At 36.5% G+C, this 19,761-nt stretch overlaps 3 long non-coding RNA genes across 4 annotated transcripts in view; 1 reads left to right on the forward strand and 2 right to left on the reverse strand.

Moving 5' to 3' along the window:
- Positions 1-19,761, forward strand: part of LOC149789907 (uncharacterized) — a 2,017,354-nt gene that overhangs the window by 1,718,098 nt on the left and 279,495 nt on the right. The window lies entirely within an intron of this gene.
- Positions 3,015-18,994, reverse strand: LOC149789920 (uncharacterized). Its single transcript, XR_016424012.1, has 4 exons — positions 18,323-18,994; positions 17,700-17,821; positions 14,197-14,311; positions 3,015-3,099 (listed from the first exon to the last, which is right to left on the reverse strand). It is a non-coding gene; the product is annotated as an uncharacterized LOC149789920 (long non-coding RNA).
- On the reverse strand, positions 3,303-5,601 carry LOC149789921 (uncharacterized). The gene is made up of 3 exons (XR_016424011.1): positions 5,000-5,601; positions 3,953-4,149; positions 3,303-3,453 (listed from the first exon to the last, which is right to left on the reverse strand). It is a non-coding gene; the product is annotated as an uncharacterized LOC149789921 (long non-coding RNA).

Here is a 19,761-nt window from a genome sequence, read left to right on the forward strand (position 1 = left end):
ATGTTGACACGCTGACACAATTATCCATTCAGAAGTAGCGATAAAAAGTTTCTTAATATGGCTACTGTGGCAACCACATTGTATGTGTGAGTGGCACCATCTTGTTTTTTCTTCCAGATATTTTCACACAAATATCATATTTAAAGATAACATGAATTCATACAAGATCTTGTCGGTTTATTTCATAACAGATTTTTCACTCATATTAATATGATCTTTTGAAAACATTTATACATTATAGTTCTAGAAATTTTTCATGCTCTCAGAAACTATTAAAATCAAAGCAGAAAGTGTTATGTTATATCTTTATTCAGCACTGAAAAATATTTATGAACTCTTAAAGTTTTTTCCCCTATATTAACTTAATTTAATGAAGATTTTCAGACTATAACCTTTCCATTGGATTTATTTTTTCAAACATGGCGTAAAAAGTATGTTATAGTAACCAATTTTTACATTGACGTCTCCATTGCAGAAATCTCTATAATCAATCTCCTAGTAAAGAAAAGCCAAGAAAATAAATGGACAGTTAATATTCACTTCAGGATCACAGACCTGAGGCAAATATGTCATTGTTAAATCAAACATTTTTATTGTGTTTCCTTAGACTTAAATATATATATATATATATATATATATATATATATATATATATATATATATATATATATATATATATATATATACTTGCTGTTACTCTAAACGAAGGCTGGTGATCCAGTTGATAACCTTTTGGGGGTTTTAAGGATGTCTTTAAAATTAAGGCCTTAAAAATGTTGAGATCTTATATTAAAAATGACAATTTGAGCCTTGCAGATTCATGTCCACAGGTGCCCAAATAAAAAAAGGGGAGGGGGTGCAAGGGGCAAGCTTGTTGGTGTGTTATAAAATAACTGACTTATCATCGGTGTGCTGACAGGTGATGTGTAATTAAATCACTGTTGTAATATTAATAATGAGTGAGTCTGCACAAAGAAATTTCATACAGCTAAACTAGCTCAACAACTAGAGGCAATTAAGAAACATATCCACATTCGTGATTCTGTCAAATGGCAGATACAACAGCATCAGGAAGCTCAAGTGGCATTTATAGAAGGTAAAGAGCCGTTATACTTGTTATCTTTTTAGGGATGTGCTTGGATTTTGCCCTCAAGCTGGAGCAATCATAGGATATATAATAAATCGCCACGGTCGGAATTTATCCCCAAGCTGGGGTAATCGATGGGTAAAGTCTTATCCACAGTCGGGGTTTTATTCAAGCTTCAGGTGCAAGTTTTTGTGCATCTCCATGCCCTTGCATAAAACACAGTTACACGTTTTTTTATATAGATATTTTTCAGTTGTAGGCAGGAATAATTAGTATTTGCGAGTGTTTGAAATGAATGGGTTCATTATGAATTGAGTGGCACTACATTTCAAAAGCAAAATTGGATTGAAATGCAAGAACTGTAGTACGGAATTAGTGTTGGTTCTGGATCGTAGAATGGAATTGTGTGTGTGTGATTGGATTTTTAACGTAGCTTGAATAATTTTTCAGTCATATTGCTAGGATGTCTGCAGAGTGGCAGTTTTTAGTGATGTATAGCACTGGGGCATCATGCTGCAAACATGTAGTATGATGTTGCACCCAGTCACATTATCCTGACACCAGGCCGATCAGTCCTAACACTAACCTCTTAATGCTGAGCGTCTAGCGAGGTAGCTGTTAATACCATTTTCGTAAGTCTTTGGTATGACTTGGCTGGGGTTTGAACCCATGACCTCCCGCTTCTGAGGCGGACGCTCTAACCACTAGGACACCGGAGTGGTCAGAATGGAATTGTAACAATTACAATGGAAGCAATTTGTATTATGCTTGTTGGGGCATTCCTCACTGATGGCTGTCAGTGACATCATCATGGGAATGTGTAACAGCCACATTTTGTAAGAACAAGGTGTAGTTGGTGAACAATACAGACACTTTTCTGCCATTTCCACTGGCATCATCTCATATGATGTTATTTAAAAAACTTCCTACAACATACTCACAACATATAAAACCTATATGCAAATATGATGAAAGCTGCTTGTGTTTCTGAAACACATATTCCATACTGGTGGCAAGAATGTCCAAATCTACATTACAAAAATGAAAACATTACCATCCATCTAGGAGTTGCAAATGTATGAAATCCTCGTGTTGGGTAGTTTTACTAACAGGCTTTACAGCAGGGCCTTCCATTAGATTTAAATGTGGCAGGTAAGTTGACAAAGTAGGGTGGGGGGTTGGGGGGACCTACCCCAATGGGGATAATTCATTTTTTTTTTTTAAAGTAGCATGGTGTAAAGTAAAAGTAGATGGGCTGATAAGGAATCCACTGAATTTACAGACTAAAGGTTCAGACATTTGTTTTCAAGAGAAAAATGAAAGAAGGAAACAATACAACATATATTTTAATATGACTTTAATGTTTATTTTCTAGATTTAATTAAGATTATGAATCAGAATCAGTCTCCAACTCCACTGTAAAGTTTATCTATTACTTCTTCTGCTCAGGCACCTGCAAATTAAAACAAAATTGTAATGCTTAAATAAAGTCATATCATCTCAGCACTAGTTACATATGCAGAAGTCATGTTAATCAGCAATTTAAAAATGTATGAAATTTTCTTCACTGCACTTGTGCTTCCCTTACTATCGTTAAGCCATAATACAAGATAACTTTGCACTTACTTGTCATTTCTGGCAAGTGGATGGTGCAATCAATTTGCACAAAGATGAATTTATTTCATCCAAATATTTCATGTGAATAAAAATTCCAAATGGAGGCACTTGTCCGATCAGACAAGATATATGCATATTGTAGTTAGCTGGACTCTAGCTCTGATAGTCCTGGGCAATAGGATAAGCTGATTTTGTTATCAGTTTAGAAATGCATGCGCTTTGCAAATACTATGCTTTAAAAGACGAAACTTAATCCAATATTGATGAAATAAGAGTCATTTGGATTACCTTGAATTTTATCATTCTGCGTTGGTTGGGTGCATATTTGAGGGTCTCTGATATGGTCTCTTCCATTCTATTTGCCTTTGCTTTCCCATTAGTTTTCAAGCAGGCTTCTGCAAGAGTAATACAATGTTTTAAAATAAGTTTCACAACAAAGGATGCATTGCATTTTTCTAAATGCCAGCAATAATCAATGGAATATTTTTAAAACATGTACTTTGAAATGTGGTCTCAAGTTACTTTATCAATTCATTTAAAAATCTCAGGCAAGTCACATGAAAAACACAATTTAAATCAAGCCATACTTACTTATCAAAACCTGACATATCACAAGCTCTTGAAATGCTTTTTTCCCCTTACGTCCCTTTGGACTATACTCTGGCCAGTCTTTTTGTTTTAAGCTTTTTCATCATCCTGCAGACACTCTCCCCAATTGTAAACCTGCCAAGGGAGCTCAAGTAGCATATCTGAAAATAATAATAATAATAATATTACTATTTTTTGGTTTTGATATTATTATTAGTAGTAGTATTTCATGATCGATGTGACAAAATATGCTTGTATATAGTTATTTTTTGCCATGGTTTTGCAAGCAAATTTAATTTCTCTAACTTGAAAAAAATTTGATAACATTAACTATGCAACACAATGTACTAATAGCAATTATAAAACAAATTAACCACCGTGAATCTATTAACTTCATAAATGACATTCACTCAAGGATTGAATTAATGTAGCCACATAATATGTAATAGTGTATATGTAGTAAAATACCTGTTACATGTTCATCTCTAAACATGTTTTGGCCTACATCCGTAAGACAAAAGAGCCGACCACTACATGTTCACCCCACCCCCAAAAATAATTATACAGGCACTGCAGAACTTGCATAATGCATATTGAGGTTCACAACAGCAAATAAAGGTTATAACAGTTTTTTAAATAGAAAATAAAGCCCCAATTTACCATCTTCTTGGAGAGTTTGGGATTCTCCTCCAACCTCTGGCAAATGCCCTCTAGTTCCTCCACTGAATCACATGGCATTGCAAGAATTTCTTCTCTATATTCTGTGTCTGGGCCTTGTGTATGAACTTGGAGGGCCAGCTGCTCCAACAAATTCTCAATATTTGTGTCCAGTTTCATAAGTACATTGAACTGGAAATCTGTAAGAGATTTGTGATGAAATTAGTTTTGAAAGATCAAGATCATTATTATAAACTCCTTAAAAAGATCTGTACAGTGAACATGGTTTAACAATGAAATATATTTATGGAATAAAATACATGGTTTTTGTTCAGTTTATATGAAAACTTTTCCCTATAATCCTTTATATTTTTATTCCCTGGATATGTTGTTTCACTGCTGGTGTCTGTAAAGTCTGCATTCAATGTATATGGTTTAGGCGTCTGACTTACACAAGACAATGGTATACATCAGAAAGAAAAATAAAAAAAACAATGGAATGATGAACAGTCGACACATCAATGAAAAATAATTCATTGCTTATTTGCACAAATAAGTCTTGAACAGTATGTTTTATGACCTATAATTTAATTAATTAACATCTCACAATGTTCTGAAATAACAGTATCTAAGCTACAAGAGCTTGTGCTTTCATGTCATAATCTTCCATTTTGCAAACAAATTTTGATGTTGAATCAATGTATATGACCTTAGCATTGAACACTAACATTCAAAATGTCTACAAGATGACAAGACTATTATCAACTGAAGTGACAACAAACCAATGAGTTTTACGTGCATTGAACATAAGCATTTTTAAATGCTACAAAATGTGTTTTTAGTGTATGGCCACAAATTACCCAACATTTTGTCAAACATAAAACAGTTCTACTACCTTAGATGAGAATTAAATTGATAAATACAGTGTATAATTGACCTACTCGTATTTAGAGAGCTGTAAATGAAATAAGAGATTATATAAAAGTCAACACCTGTAGTATTTGTTTCATTATTCTATAATGTACATTTTTTTCCATCCTCAATACTTACTACTTGCAGAGGAACTGGCAGAGAGAAATCTTTATATTCTCCACTCCAGTGTAGATGGGGATGGTGATGGTGTTGTCCTTCTGGATGCAGCTAAGAGTATAAAGATTATCACTACTCCTTAATTGCAGTAAAAAAGAAACAAAGAAATCAGACTGGATTTTTTGGCATGTAAACAAAATGCATACTGGTTGCAATGACCACTGTATATAAAGCAGTGATACAATATATCACAAAATGCATTCTTTTTTAACAAAACATCTAATCTCATATATACAGCATCATGAGTAAGTAAGTACTCTTAAACACATCTTATTAAACAGACAGAAAAATGATGAAATTTATATATACTTTTGATAAAGAATTTCCAATTGTGGCATGGTATAAAAGCAATTGATAAAAAATAAAAAGAGACCAGATAAACTAAATAGAACATACCAGCAGGATAAGAGGAAATCTTGGAGTCTGCAAAATAATCTCCATTTCAGGAGATTTTGGATGGGATGGCTGACCAGAAAGGTTTCCACTTGAGATTTTCATCTTTAAATAATCATCCTAGAGTGCACCAAAGTCATGTGAACTTGATCCAATTCCAACATTACTGCTGCTTGAGTGCTTAGATCTAGTATTGCCTTCACTAACTGATGTTATTAATACCTCTCTCTCATCAGCATAATTTACATCATTTTTTCAAAACTCCCATTGTAAAACCTCTGCTGAAGAAACTAACACTACACCATAAGGATTTAAAGAACTACTGCCCGGTTTCTAATCTCCAATTCATATAAAAAATCTTACAAAAGGTTGTTCAATCCCAGCTTGCATCTTGTCTGAGATCAAACAGTCTTTTTAGCAATGTACAATCTGCATATCGCCCTTGCCACAGGACACAAATTGTGTCTGCAAATAGATTACACTCCAGCCCAGTTGATCTATGTTGTGGTGTTGCAAAGGGGTCTGGTCTTGGACCTGTTCTCTACAGTCTATACACTCAGCTGCTCTCAAGTGTCATAGATCATCATCCAGTGTCTCACCAATTGTACACTGATGACACCCAAATATACAAATCTAGCCACCCAACTGAAGTTGATGCTACCATCAACAAAAAAAATAAAAAAAGCAATGCTTACCATTTGAAAAGAGGCAATTGTCACTAGAATATTCTATTCAAAATGATATTAATTTTGGACACAGGGGATACCACCCCCATGTTTTCCTGACTCGGGATATGTCGGCCTATTCTGTGCACAGCTTTAAAAAATGTAATGTTTATCCATCGAGCTATAGAAATGAAATACATTTACTGTAGACTGTTTCTGTCAGCAGTTAAGTTGAGTAATTAGGTCAGGTTTATAGCTAGTCTACAAAATTCAATGTAGAATGCCAATAAATGACAAGATATATTTTTGCAAACTAAAGTGATCTTTAAAAAAGATTAGTAAAGTTTAACATTTTATAAAAAATGAGCTATTATGTGGAAAAGAAACAACAATGAAATAGGATGCATTGTGTTTACGTCTAGTTTTGGAAGGTACCGTCTCTAAGGTACCGTCATAATTGTACCGTAGTTTAATGGGTGGAAAGGCCATTGAAAGGTAAGGGCAGTGCGGAGACCATCGAGTATGGTCCAGAATAGCTGAATCTTTGTAGATACATAGATCCATTCGTAACTTCAGTCCGCAAGCGAAACACTGTACTTCGTATCCCAATCCTGACTCAGGTCCGAAGTAGACAAATCCTGTTCTAGCTAAAACATACGAAGAAGGTAATCCTTCCCTATCCGTAGGCCATTTTTGAAACGTGTCCAATCGACGGGCACAATCACAATAGTCAGGTAAGAAGACTGGAACATGGTAGGGTTTGAACTTGGAGTTCTCACTGGATTTCTCACTCGATTCTTGCTGTGGCGAAGTCATCCTTCTGGTGGGTGGCTATCCTCTTACAACCAATGTTTTATACCGACATGTCCATACGGCAAAGTAAAGTGGGTAGGAAGCCGCACTCGCTTCTGCTACACGATTTGATAGACTTTTTCCAAGGGTCGACTGACGATGTGGTGTGTGGGTAAACGTACAATCTTGTTGGGTTGATAGGTGGTCACTTTCTCTAGACTGCAAGGCTTCTTTCAATACGCCAAAGTTGACCACTCGACTGGTACGATAATTCAGAGTAAGTCCTTTCACTTTGCACTTCGTGTGCACTTCTCCTTGTTTGTCCCAGTATTCGTAGCCGTGATTTTTGGGACCGCCACTGACGAAACTTAGAATCTTGTCATCGGGGTGCTCGTCTGTCCAGGCTCCTAAACGGTCTCCTTCGATGTCAGGGTGCTGTTGACTCGGGTGAATGATATAAATGCAACTGTCCATGTCAAAGTACAAGACACGTTCCCCTAACAGTTCTAAAGCTGTCATGTAAGCTGCTATGATGACATTTCCAAAGGGGTCATCTTCTACAAAGTTCAGATCTTCTTCGTAATTCACCAAGATCAAATCCTCACGAACGACGTCCACGTGTTTCATGAATTTGGCTTTGTCGTGAATGATCTGAAAGTAGCGGGAAGGTTCGGTCAAATACTCCGTCTTGGGTAAACACGGTCATTGTGCCATTTTACCCCACAATCAATTTAACATCACTTTGGCAAACAATCGCCTGCCTTCGTTTTTCTCAATGTGATCTAAAGTAATGCCTTCTTGTGCCCAGAATTTCCCTCTGAATGTCTTTTGGTCTTCGGGAGTGTGACACCAGGACAGATAGCCACTGGCTTCTTGCTCAGTTTCAAAAAGGCATCCACGTAGTCTGCGAAAATGCCTTTCTGCGTGGGGTCACCCTTGTGGAATTATTGTGTCTTGGGAAAGTGGCAAATTTCGTACACTTCTAACAGTTGGTATCCCATGTTCAGAGCTTTGAACAATTCTACGCTGACCCATGTCCCCGTCAAGGCCCGTTCTTCCTGGGTGTGATGACAAGGTTGATCTTGGTTGCACGTTTCAGCACAAGTACGGCACAAAGGAAACATAAGTCTGCCTTTTCAATGGCGAGGTAAGACGGGATGGTATAGGTTCGTGGGAGGCAAAACTTTGCACTTGATCAAGCTTTGGTATTGTCGAATGTTTTTTAGGTCGATGTGTTCGGTGAACAATTGTGGGTGCCCTGCAGGAAAGCAACAATATTTGCACACGTAGGGATACAGTGAACACACGTCCAAGTATTTGATTTCTTCTCCTTTCTCTTCGTCAGCTTGGTGCAGCAAACAGGTGGCATTGGTCCTTCCTCCGTACAAACTATCACTTCGGTTCAGGGGGTCCATGAACTGGTAACTTTCCATGAGGCGTTTAAACTCGGGATCGGTGTTCAAACGGTGATTGTATTTGTGTTCCCACATTTCCACCACTTGGTATCCTTCCTGTTCTAACTTTAGGCGTCGCTGACAAATGGCCTGGTACAAGTCTTCCATGGTTCGTTGTAAGAACTGATTTTTAGTGCCGCGGTCAGGGTAACGGACGGGACATCCGTGAAATAAGCAACCATTAAACTCGTACATGATCTTGGGGTTTTCTAAGTCCCAGCCATCGACCGAATGCATTCCGATGATCTTTTCGCCCTGTCCGTTGCGGGCATGCTGAATCTATGTGTCTTCCTTGTCGCACAAGTAATGCAACCAGCATGGGGCTTTGACCGAGTATTGACGTTTGACATAGTTGGTCGTTTGAGGACTGATGACAGCCACCGTGTTTTCAAGCATGAATCGTTGTCGGTAGACTAAGGAACACGCTTTGGCAATGGTGCAAGCCTCTTTTAAATGATCAACCCCTCCGTGTTCCATGAACAGTTCTCGAAATTTTCCACAGCATCGCAGTAAAATGTCCACGTCGGAACGACGATACTTTAGCATTTCTTCCTGAAAGTCGAAAGGGTCGGAGGCGTGAGCCTGGTACCAAGCGTAGAAAGTTTCTCGTTCGGTACGCATGTTGTCAGGGTCGTAATAGTGAGCCTGAGGCTGGGGTAGAACGGCGTGTTGATTGGCTTCTGTATTGAAAAAGTGTGGAAAGTACCCTTTAGCCATTTCTGTCATTCCAAACATTTTAGGCATTCGACTCAAAGGCATGGCTAAGTAGCTCATCGAATCTTTAAACTGCACTTGTTCCACTTGCATGAAAATGATTTTGGCTCCGTTCAAAGTGATTTTAGGACGCTCGATGCCACGTTCCGTATAGCATCTCAAAAGAAACTGTCCATCGTATCCGGAGAAATTGTGAGCCATCACCGTGGCATGGTGATGACATTCTCCATAATAATGTTCGATGTCCTCTTGGCTCCACGTCTTGTCGATGGGGTCTAAGACCCATTGTGTGAAATCGGCTAGTGTGTTCGGTCCTTGAAAGATTTTTTCACGCCCTCAAGGAATCTTAATGCAGTGAGGGCAATAACTGAAGATAGGTTCTTGAATCACTTCTCACACGCTCGATGAGCCACGCAGAAATTAGGAATGTGAATACCGGTCTCTTGCATGCATTCGAAATCGAAAAAGAAATTCCCTTTCTTCTTCTTGTGACCATCCTCTTTCTCTGGTTGGGATTGATATTTTTGCATGTAGCATTGGTGTTCCAAGTCCACGATGCAGTGACAAATGTGACATTTTTTTCTTTCCTGAACATACGTGTGCCTTGGTACTGTTGATACATAGACCTTGTCCACACATTGGGCACAATCTCAGGAGTTGACAAGCACATTTCTTTTGTGAACCTTGCATCTTCAGATGTTATTGGTAACAGGCAGGGCTGACAAATGTGCGCAGACAAGCAGAACAATGCACTGGTTCTTGCCCTTCGCTCAGACAGGGTTGAGATGTCAAACATCCTGAGCATTTCGATCCACAATGTTTGTGTTGCTCTCGATTATTATAACCATCATAAGTCACATTTCTCACAGTAATATTTGTATCCCAGGAATCCAGTGATAGTGGCAATGGTATCGAAATGGTCATCGTGATGATAGAGGTGAATGTATTTTCCATCCTTAAAGTCTTTCCCTCGAAACAACAGAGACCCGCGCACTTCTTGAGGGTGCACTTTCAAGGTGTATCGTGGAGCTAGGGCATCTTGCAATTTTTGCATCTCAGGAATGCCACAGGATGTGTCTTTGGACAGGCATGCTTGTTGTAACAGAAGTTCTGCTTCATTTCGTTGTTTGGCTCGGTTCGATTTTCGAATGTTCTCCCAGGCTCTTTTCCATTCTACCGTGTCGTTCTTGTCGGCATAGGTTCATCCCACCACGATGGCTCGGGCTAAACACATGTGGTCTTGAAAATTGTTAATTTGGACAAGACTTGTTTTGGTAATGCGAAGGTTGTTGACCAATAAGGTCTTTCTGCATTGTCCGGTCAATTGAGGAGGAGAGACGTGGGTCATGTCCAGTGTGGCTTTTCCATCGGTGATATCAAACTGGTCATTAGATTGTTGCACGTGTTGAATCTTGTCCATGACTTTGGAAGTGGTCAATTCTGCAGGGCTGCTAAACTCGATCAAAACAGGGGATTTCAAGCCGTCATGTTGTATGGAAAGTCTCAAGTGATCATCTTCTTTGGGTTGACATTGTCGCTTGAGTGTGGTAAGGAAAGAATCCCACATGTCGGTGATGAACCCTTCTGCTTTCTCTAACAGTACTTCGGACTTGAAGTCTTTAAACTTCACTGTGTATTTGTAAGCCGTAGTTCTAAATTTTCTAGAGGGACGCTTTTTCGTCTCTCGAATGTCATAGTACTTTTCAGGGTTGACTAAGGGTGGTAAACTTTGTTTAGAGGGTTTGGATTCTGGTTCACTCATGTCCTCTTCAAAATCACTGGCATGAATTTGTGCCAAGACTTCAGCCCTGGTACGAGGCGATAGATCACGTTTCTGCCTCTTACTTTCTTCTTCTTTCTTCTCAAATGAATTGGATCATTTCATCTCGATAGCAAAAAGTCAAATGACTAAAGTGTAAACACCATGGACTAATTTATAGTCATAGCAGACCAGCGTATATAAAGGGTATGTGTCTTGTCCTTTCACTATTCATGTCACTCTCAAACTGAGCACAACGATGGAAGAGACTACCAAGATCGAACGTTTCATCAGAGCTTTGCGAGGGGTCATTAGAAAATTCTCTTCAGACCAGCCGAGGGACTACTCTCCTTCCTTTCAAGATAAAAGTCAAGATACTTGCTATATCTGTCAGAAGAAAGGGCATTGGTCTTCAGAGTGTCCAGACCGTCAAAAAAGAAAAAAAGGGGTTAGAAGAGACAAAAGTCAAGATACCTGTTATTATTGTCAAGAAAAAGGACATTGGTCACCAGACTGCCCAAAAAAGAAACAAGAGGAGTCAGAAGAAGAGAGGGATTCTTCAGAGGAAGAGGAAGAAGAAGAGGAAGAAAACAGACAGGTGAAGAAAAAGAAACAGGAGAAGAAAAGAAGGGAAGAAAGTGAGGAGGAAGAGGAGGAAAAAACTATGACGGTGAAGAAATTAAAAAAACAGAGAGTGAACAATGAGACAGAATAAGTCTATGAACTTTTTAAAGTGCTCTGTTGTGAATTGTGAATTGTAAATATTTATAAAAGAATAAATTAATTATAAAAGGTAAGTGTCTTTGGGTTTTGATTTTAAAATAGGAACCTACACTCACGCACACTCATACACAGACAGGTACTATTGGGTACAATGTTTTTTTTTAGTTATTGGCAATTGAAAGTCTATCTCTTTTCGAGAGACGTGGATGGCCCTGAAAAGGGCCTTTTTTGGTGTAAGGGGTGAGTTTAAACAATCAACTTTAACTGTCTTAAGCCTTTGCCATGGCCAAGGCCTACTTCTGGACTGCGTACTGTTGATGATGATTTCATTGAAATCACTAAGGGTGGTGCAGTAGGCGTAGTCACAGGGTTGGAGTGATTAGATTGGGAAGGTCGTATTCTCTTCGGCCGTAATAAAGAAGTTTGATACATTTGTTTCAGACTTCTTAACTCCGCTAAAATGTCTAACAGTACCGTGACCGTTTGATTTTGACACCCTTGTTTCTTTGCTGCTGCTTCTTCTTGTTGTTGTTTTTTTTCTTACCTCTTCTTCTTGCTGATGTTGTTGTAGGAGAAAAGCTTGTTCCGCTTCCTTTTGCTGTTGTATAAATTTCTCCAATTCTTCTTTCTGTCTCTGTCTAAAATTTTCCATGTGCGGTAATGAAGGAGAAGGTGACGAAGGTTCAGGAACAAATTCTTGCAAGGTAAAAAAATCCACAAAATCCCAATTCACCTCTTCTGAAAGTAAGTCTGGGTTCCCTTGGGTAGTCTCCACCATCAGTGCACCCCAACTGATCGTTTTCTGAGTTTCCGTCATGTTGAAAAACTGTTGCTTAGATTGACTGCGCACAGGCGCTAACGAATCTATATAGACTATGTGACGTCACAGACTGCTCTCTTCGGATTGGACGTGGGCTGACTGAATTTTGTAACGCGTGCTTGGATTGGTCAACAAACTCAATCCGTTTCAATCCTTCCTCCCCCTATAAATAAGTATAGTTCACTGCATTCCTTCACCTGTTACTCAGCACCCCAACACGTGGACCGACGTACAATCTTCAACGCTTGTGTCTTCGATGATGTTCCGGACAGACATATCAATGTATGTCTGATCCAACTGGACAGTTATCCACAGGACAGACACCAGCCTGTGGATGCGAAGAATCTTATGTGGAGCATCAAGGATGCCTCAAAAGAATCTTAATCTATGGTCCTGCAGTCAGGAGCAGCCTAAGGTCAAGAAGAAGATGTCACAGATGCCCTTTATGTTAAGGGTATATTAACATAAAACCAAAGGCCCTTTTCAGCGCCATTCCTATCTCTCGAAAAGATCTTGACTTTCAATTGCCTACCCCTTTTTTTATTTTTTTGTTTAAAAAAATAATAAAAAATAGAGACCCCTCCCTGTTTCAAATTTCGCCTGTTCCATTTTCATAGACCCATCAGGTCGGGACCTTATTAAAATAGGGTCCCGACCCTGTTCCATTTCCCCTAGTCCCAAGACAGTCCCACGATTTATTCCCCATGTTCAATTTCCCTTGTCCCTAGAGTGAATAGTTTTTTTTTCTTTCTCCCATGTTAAATTCCCCTTGTCCCTAGAATGGATATTTTTTTTTTCTCCCATGTTAAATTACATAGTCCCCAGAGTGGATATACCATTTTTAACATGGAAGTTCCCTAGTCCCTAGACCGTCCCTATTCACTACTACCATTGTCATTACCAGCCTGAAACCCAATTTAATGCCATTTGTATAAATTCATTTCAAATAAATATTATGATATAGTTGAAGTGTAAAGTCAAGCAAGTATTCTGTTTGCAGATTTTACATTTTAGATATTATAGTAAAGTCATATTTTCTCTTGTTTAGTAAACTTTATTGCAACTGGTTCCAAAATAGTAAATCTTATTTAATGTTCATTCACCAGAATAGGTATTAATACAATCCCGAATTAACTGTATTGTACTAAAATATACCCTGATCTTGTGTGAGATTGTAATATACAGATATACAGAACTATACCTCAAGACAACAATAATATATTGAATTTATATTGTATCAAGACTGTCATGGTTATGAACTCCAACTTTATTCAGGTTTTTTCATAATAAATGATCATCTTGTGCTATGGTTGAAAAGAAATCAAAGTTCAGTTTAACTCCATTCTCTCCATATTTGTCAGTTGTTAAGAGGCATACTCATCCTCAGTGTTATAGTAAAATGTAATCTTATTTGGATCAATCTTGGTGGTGTAATATATGAATGGAGAAAGAATATTATCATCCAGATTAAAATATGTTTTATTCAGACTCTACTAAAATTTTTAGTTGGATATGGGTTACGGAGCCTGATGTGTACGAACAAAGCAATGTGTACCATGACCTTTTTAATTTAACATTTTAAACTCCTGCAGAAGAAAGAGATTTTTTAGATCCATTAAACTGTATTAATAAAAACATTTCTTCAGTATGATTTTCATTTACTTAGTATTGACAAAACTCATATTTTAAAGTTGTTTTTATGTGTTTGGTTTGGCCTTTTATGGTAAACCAATACAAGTAAGTTATTTAGTGCCAAGGCACTTTAAGTATAGTGCCTTGCCCAAGGACACACCATGGTAGCTAACCCAGGTTGGTCTGATGGCAGAATTTGAACCTACCTTATTTCACAGGTCCAGAAAGCTAACCACTGAGCCACTACAGCTCCCCATCTTATAGTGGAATGCTGGTATACTTTATGATCAAGAAGGATGGGTTGGGGTATGCATGTTGCATCTGAAAAAAGTGATGGAATTTTTGTTTACATAATATTTTAGTCATACAATATGAATCATTTTCTATAGATTTAAGATGTATCAGATCAAGTTAAGAAAAATCATATATTCTGTTTCCTGGGAATGTACTAAAATTCACTGTTATTGTTTGATTTTTTGGTAGTAAGCTTACTTGGTATTTTTTTCTTTTTAACTTGAATGCCTAATTTGTTAACATCCTATTCTAAATCTTCATAGTTCTGTCTATTAAGTGACAACTGTTGATACATGTAGGGAAGTTTTTGTTTATATCTTTTCATTTTTGTGATTCTGGAAGTTGAAGTATTTGTTGTTGTATTATTAACCATTTCAGTAATTTAATGAATGCAGAGTATACTGCTCTATAAATGAAATTTAAGGGAAAATAATGTAAAAGTATGTTTCACTGCAAATATAAATTGTTTAAAATAATATATCATTTATCATATGACTATTCAATTATGGTAACTAGTATTCCATCCAATATCGATATATTAAAATATGTCTTTTCATACAGCTGGTGATCATTTAGATACAAGTCCAATTGAACATAATCAAATTATCAATGCAGGTGTTTTTATTAGTAGTATTATTGCAAGTATAAGTGTTAGTATTAAGATTTCATATACAGGTATGATAAGTGTATCATAATGTTTAAATGATGCTCCTTGTTACAACATAAAATATGTTCATTGAAACAAATGGTTCACTGGTAAATTGGCAGCAAAGGTCTTCACTGAATTATGTTGCATAAACTATTTTACAATAAAACATATATGATGCATCTCAGTTATGATGAATGTGAGGAGGAGGATTAATAATAATGCAATTTAAGTTATCTTCATAACATAAGTTCTAGCAGATGTGTAATTTTTATGTAGTTCATCATCAGTTTGAAACTGGTGTATGATTTCTGGATCTGGACATATCTGGTCCCCTGCTGTTGTGCTGCTTTGGTCTTTACAGTTCATTAGGATATCAGTTACACTTGGTTTACATTTAGAACCCCATGGGATGGAATGCCCAGTTTGAAACTGAGAGAATGGTTAATTATCCATAATATAACTCCTGCAGTTATTATTAGGTTTGATATCAAGGTTATTCTTTAAAAGCTTTTCAACTCAGGTTCTGTTCTACCATACAGATAAATAAAGTCAAATTCAAGGTTTTCAGATTTGTCCAGTTTGTTTCATGTGTTGCGGCAGACAGACTGTATATTGCCACTGTACCATATAAATATCAGTGCTTAGTCTGCTCTCAGTTGCTGTGGTTTGATTAGTTACAAGTGTCATCACATGTGACTAATTATTGACCAATGTAATAAAACTTGTATAATTAGAAGGCTGTATTTAAAAACTTTAAAGATCTTAAATGTGTGCTAGAGGGTAGGGTTAGCAGTTATACTCCCAATTATGTTTGTGATGAGCAAAAGCAGCTGCACAAATTTGAGCTTTTAGTTTGGTTCTGGTAGGGTCAAAGGATGCAGGTACATTTTACATTCATTTTTTACTAGAAATAGCTATTTTCAATATTTTTCTGTGACAAGGCAACTAAAAGAATCAGTATGTGCCTTATGCATGAATAAAGTTCACTAGTACTATAACAAATTAGCATACTTTTCATCACCCCTCTACCATCAAGATTTTTTTATATTTACCTCTGTAGCAGACACAAATAAAAGTCGGCAGCTCATTTGCAGACTAAGTTATGCATATGATCTCCAATGCTCATCTAACTGTGACAGGCAGTCACCAACAAGCCAACCTATTTCCATGCCTAACTCAAAGTAAATCTGAACCACATTATAGATTTAGCTTACGTGTGAATTTATAAATGCTAGGCTTGTGATAATTAGGTTCATGCCTTCTACCTTAAAAATTAGAGGGATGTCAAAATACGAAACTATCCAGTGAGACCTATGATGTTACTTTTAATCCCTATGGGATTTGTGACATAAAAAACCCAAATGCTTTATGTATTAAAAGGTAACTAATGGGGGCAGGATCTGCAGTGAATCAATGGTTAGTATGCTAGACTCCTGATAAAAATGTTTGTGTTAAAATCCTGTTATCAAGTCAACCAGGTTACCTACTGCAATGTACCCTTGCCTTACTCCAATTCCCTCAGTACTCAGTAAACAACTAGTGTTGCTGTACATAACAAAACCAGTCCATATTGATTTTACATATTTTACTAAATCCTGACAAAAATAATTCTCTAAATAAAGAATGATTAATATGTGATGGTCTCGCATGTAATCAAACTCTTCCAAGCTTTTAATGATATGAACCGATTTATCAATGTTTATCAAATTTGCATGAAAATCTATTTCTTATTTGCCATCAAATATGTTCAATGTTTTGATCATATAAGCATTTCTGCTACATTAGATCAAAATAATCTTTTTGTCAGAAATAGAGCCCTTATAGTATTTGCAAGGTCGACCAATCAGATGCAGAATTTGAGTTTAATATGAATGAATATTTTTTTTACAAAATTGCTCTTTTGCTATATCTTGATGAGATAAATATATTCACCAAGTCTGATAAAATTAATGAGAAATAGTTTTAAGAGCAGTAGCAGGAATGGCTAGTGAGATGTAGAACCACCACATTATATGCATAGATTTTGCTTATAGCCTCAGACATACAAGCAAATAATTAAACAAGTCAGAACTAAATTGCATCATAAACACTGTTGTGCAAATCATAAGAAACCCTGCCAATCAGATGCAAGGTCACTTCACTACCATACCTTTATCACACTCATAATAAGCATCATTGTGAAACTTGACTATATAAGCCAAATGGCCAAGCATGATCAAACTTGAATCAGCAGTAGTGGTTATAACCTCATGTATTTGTATGCATCTTCACTTCTTCAATCTAGATCTCATTTATATAAGCATGTATTCTAAGTTTAGTAAAAACTGCACTACATGTATAAATATTGCATGCGGTGGTAACATGCTCAGATGAAAGATCGCCTTATTATTATTAATGGTTAACACTCATCAAACTTCAAGGACAACTTAATGATTTTAGCCTATATTGTGGAAGTATGGCTTTTAGGCTGGTTAAAAAACTCAACTAATCTTATACATGATCACATGTATATACTTGGATTTTGCTCATTATTAGATTTATCCAAGATGTTGATTTAAGCCCAAAACCAAGTTTTATATCAACAAATTGATCAGAACTATGGACTCCAAAGTAGCTAATTTATTACTGTTGAAAGACAGAAAGGGATGTGAAATAAATAACACACTCTGGACCATTACATAAACCCACTTAGCCTTTTGACCAGTTGAGATAAAATATCAACAATAATGCTAAATAAGATTGATAAATTATGTTTTCTCACATTACCTCTAGCCCTTTTCAACATGGATGGTATTTTTCTTCCACATATGTCAGCTCTTAATTAGTGGCCCTTTCCCATCATGAATGTTGTAGGTGAAACTCTCAGAATTAGGCTTTTTAATTTATATCTGTAGAAGATAAAAAAACTATTGGTCTGCATATATCAATGTCACCATTTCTGTATTAGATTAAAATACCATATGCGTGTGTGTGTGTGTTAATTTTAGAATTTAAGCAAACTTGTCTCCATGTGTTTATTTTAAAACTGATGATGATAACACATAACAGGTTCAATGGATAAAATTTTATTTCTTACTTCTTACAACTGCTCATTATATCTGAATTTGCATTCAATGTTTGTTTTAATTAACATATTTGGGATAATGGGCAAATTATTTATTTAGTAGTTTATCATTATATCATTTACCAGTCTTTTATCATTCAAATATGTAAAATATAGTACCATTATCCTGACTTCATATTCTATATGATATCCCAGCAATACATATTAAGCAGATAAGTGCAAATAAAAATGTTCAGAATGTACAATTTACTCCAAGCTCAAAGAAGATCAGCAAAAGATAATATCCAACAAATTACCAAACAAAAAGCGAAGTTAACGCAGTTACCTTTATTATGATGTCTCCAACACCAACGGTACTGTACAGCTACGTCTTCTGAGTTTTACCGTCATCTTGTCTTTCAAACCAGAATTACTTTCTTGAGCTCTTACAAAATGAAGAAACTTTTAAATACTATAATTTAAGCAGCTTCTTTACATGCCATCAGATAAATTATGGCACAGTGTTATGTCTGTCAGCAAAACGCAACTTCACATTTGGACGGCGCGCTGTGTGGGCATCGCCGACACAGCAACTGACATGAATTCTCTATTAGCAGACAATGATTCGGAATAAATCCTTCGCAAATCTAACATTCTCGATTTTTCATAGTTCCACTTTTCATTGTTGCATCTGTTTGATTGTACAATTGCTAATGATGTTCAATGAATCAACTTCAATTCATCTGCTGTCTGAAATCCCGGTTCAGTTGGTATTTTCTTCCGCGCATGATGCCGTGTAAATAAAAGATACGGTCGACATTCAAAGTGGTTTAGGTTAATTTATTATTTTTCTTTATTAAGGTCATTTGCAGAAAGTGTTTCGCTAGGGTGAGAAAAAAAATATAACAAAAGAAAACTTTCTTTTCCAACGCTAATACTGTATATATTTCAATTTGTGATTGATGCTATAAATAAAAAAAAATAATAATAAAGCATTTTAGCCCGTGGCTTCGGCACGGCACTCGTTTTTGTGGGTTTTTTAAATGTTGTTAGTGTTGTTTTGGGGTTGTGTTTTGTGTGTGTACCACACTAAAAAACATACCAGGTATTAGGCCTAACGTAGGAAAAGAAATTATCCTCTATTTATTACTATTCTTACTGTCACATGACGCAAAAGTGATCAAATTGCTATTAAGATTTTGTTTTGTATAACACTTACCGCTCGTTTTCCTCGAGATAAAGCAGCCACTTCAAAATGATTATAAAATCTGTGACAGATGAAAAACGTGGTTTAAATAATTCGTAATCGCCTGCCTTAAAATACTGTAAAAATTTGCTAATGTATTTCATGGCCCTCGTTTGAATAGATACCAATGATCATGTATATCGACCAAAATTTGTATATTCCTACCCACAATCATATATTTTGTATCGGTAAGTCTCCCTCTTGCCGAAAATGTCAGCACCATATATATTTTGCAAGTAATGTAATGGGCATAATAATACACACACACACACACACACTTTTTTGGGAGTGGGGTGGGGGCAACGGACAGATGCCCCCATTTCCAAAAAAAGATAAAAAGTATTTTATATTTGTGTATTTCCCCCTCAGATGTGTTCTACGTTTTATTAAAACAAAATTTTATATAAAAAATTTAGTTTTTAGAATTTTTGATGGGGTATTTATGTTTCCATAGTGTTATCTAAAGGGTTGTTCGTCCGAGTCTGGTTTCCCTCACCTTGCTCGAAGTTCCTTCCCTTGAAATGTTTTGTAACCTTTGC

Source organism: Sinohyriopsis cumingii, chromosome 10 (genome assembly GCF_028554795.1).
Source record: "Sinohyriopsis cumingii isolate HCF-2022 chromosome 10, ASM2855479v2, whole genome shotgun sequence".
Taxonomy (NCBI): domain Eukaryota; kingdom Metazoa; phylum Mollusca; class Bivalvia; order Unionida; family Unionidae; genus Sinohyriopsis; species Sinohyriopsis cumingii.